At 35.4% G+C, this 2521-nt stretch overlaps 1 long non-coding RNA gene across 1 annotated transcript in view; it reads right to left on the reverse strand.

Annotated features, from left to right (window-relative positions):
- Window positions 1-203: 203 nt before the first annotated feature.
- Window positions 204-2521, reverse strand: part of LOC108301170 — a 17687-nt gene continuing 15369 nt past the window's right edge. Inside the window, exon 3 of the long non-coding RNA XR_001823757.2 lies at window positions 204-929. This is a non-coding gene — a long non-coding RNA (uncharacterized LOC108301170). The remainder of the gene's footprint in view (window positions 930-2521) is intronic.

Consider the following 2521-nt stretch of genomic DNA (forward strand, 5'->3'; position numbering starts at 1 on the left):
TGACTCTCCTGCCTCAGCCTCCCAAGTAGCTGGTACTGCAGGCACATGCCACCGTGCCTGACTAATTTTTTGTATTTTTAGTAGAGAGGGGGTTTCACTGTGTTGGCCAGGCTGGTCTTTAACTCCTGACCTCGTGATCCACCCACCACAGCCTCCCAAAGTGCTGGGATTACAGGCGTGAGCCACTGCACCTGGCCAAGAATAATTATTTTTTATATAGGCTTTTAAAATTGGCTTTGATGGAACTTTTTTTCATGGAATCTCAGATAAGACTTTTTAAGGCCAATCCCAGCCATGGATTTGTACCATCAAATCCATGAGTTGGATGAATTCTTCTCTTCTTGAGGTCCCAAGATAACTTGGGGCTCCTAGGCCTATCAGAAAGTGACATTCTTTACCTACCACAGGCCAGGAACCCTCTACAGGGACTGTGCAGACAAGATATGAGGCCAGATTTCCCAAAGGCAATTTTATTGGCTCTATAAGTCAAGTTTGATTCCTTACAGGAAAGTACACCATTCCAGTCAAAGCCTTGTTAAAATAACCAGTTTCTCCAATTGTGTCCTATTTCATTTACAAGTGAAAAGATTCCTGTTGCACTTACACAAATAACTATATTGCCATCAGTTAAGAATGCTCACAAATAGTTACCAAATTCTGGAGAAATCAGGTAGAGAGAAACAAATATGCTTCAATTTTTTTTTCATAGGAGTATAATTGTTAAAAGCTGTCAATAAAAGTTTCCTTGACTCTGAAAAAAGGATCAGCAACATTTTAAGAAAAGTCAAAAAAATTGCTTCAGTTTTCTTTTACCTCAATCCGTGCAGTTAATTCCTGTTCTGCTTGATATTCATGAACATTTCAGCTCTCCATCAGTCCAGAAGTTTTTCATCTAATCTGATGTCACAATCTTCAAAGTTGTCAGAAACCTGCATTCAAGACCTCCTGTTAGAGTTTTAGAGCTGATTATAAAACTGCCTTCTAAAGAGGACCCAAACAAGATAACAATTGTTTGTGGATGACAAAAAGTTTTAGGGCAGCCATAGCCAAGATACAATTGACAACAAAATTTTTTTGCCTCTGTGGCACACAATAATTTAACATAATTATAATAATTGATAATGTACACTAAGTCATATCAGAATTATAGGAGTTTCCCATAATTTTGGAACACATACCAATAATATATATACAAATATGGCCCAAAGAAAACCAAACACCATTTCAAATTTAACAATTCTTTCTTTGTAATTTTTATACCACATAAGCCAAATATATCACTTTTGGGCTTTAGGGCACCTAATATCTTAAAGGATTAATTAGGTCAGAAAAAGATATAATTTATAATTTGATTTTGGAAAGTTTGTCAAATATCAAATGTTTAAAACACTTAAATCACAAAATGGGATCAGAGATCATTGTAAAAGAAGTCATTTAATCAAAGAGGTAAGGATTTCAAAAAAAGACAAAAACTTTCATTCTTTCAGAGAGGAGACTTAATTTTCTAAACAAGCTGTAATAAAAACAGCATGAAACCAATTAAATTTTCTTTCCAAAATTTTATAAACAATCTATAAAATTTAATCTTGACCATAAGATATAACTTCCATAAGCCTTTTATAAACTTTATAACCTTTATTAAGGAGTTGGTTAATGGAGGAAACTTCATTAATTCATTTCAAGGAAACTTTGTTAATATTACACAGGAGCCCATCTGCTGGTCTTGCATCAGTGTGCCTTTGACATCAATCAATCATTTATAGAGAAACTGAACTTACTTTATATCTCAAATTGGCCCTCACAAGGTCTCATGCCCACCTCTTCTGCAATAGTCCCTGAGACCTGAGGAGTTGAATAGCTTTAATTTCTGACCCTGTGTTGCAGGAATGCAGTTTATATTGATTGGCATCTTCTACCATGCCTAGAGATGAGGCTTTAATTACTGTCAGGGTTTAAGATTTAGCAGAACTTGGTGTCCTTTTTAGATCCAGAAGTCAGAGCCCTGTCACTGAATGTCACAATGAGTTTAAAAGTATACAAAGATACATGGATGCAATAACCTTAATTAAAAAAAAAATTATCTCAGTTTTTTTCTAAGTAAACCAAAACTTAATAATAATGGCATAGAAAATATTTTGATACAACATAAAATCTGTTAGGCCAGTTACCAAAAGTCAAAAGAAAAGACCTTCTGCAATGTACAGAATATTATGTTGGAAGAAAATATTTCCTTTAAACCTTTAAGAAAACATTGTTAATATCAGGCCACAACAAACATAACTTGAGGAACAAAAGATTGTATGAGCTGAAAATGAATTGAAGGAGAGCATTTCTATTTCATGCCTTTTAAAAGGGAGAGAAAACCAAAAATGGTGAGATGTAATAAAAGTTGAACTTTAAGATTACAAAAACTAGCCGGGCGCGGTGGCTCAAGCCTGTAATCCCAGCACTTTGGGAGGCCGAGGCGGGTGGATCACAAGGTCAAGAGATCGAGACCATCCTGGTCAACATGGTGAAACCC

Source organism: Cebus imitator, unplaced genomic scaffold (assembly GCF_001604975.1).
Source record: "Cebus imitator isolate Cc_AM_T3 unplaced genomic scaffold, Cebus_imitator-1.0 Scaffold32, whole genome shotgun sequence".
Lineage (NCBI taxonomy): Eukaryota > Metazoa > Chordata > Mammalia > Primates > Cebidae > Cebus > Cebus imitator.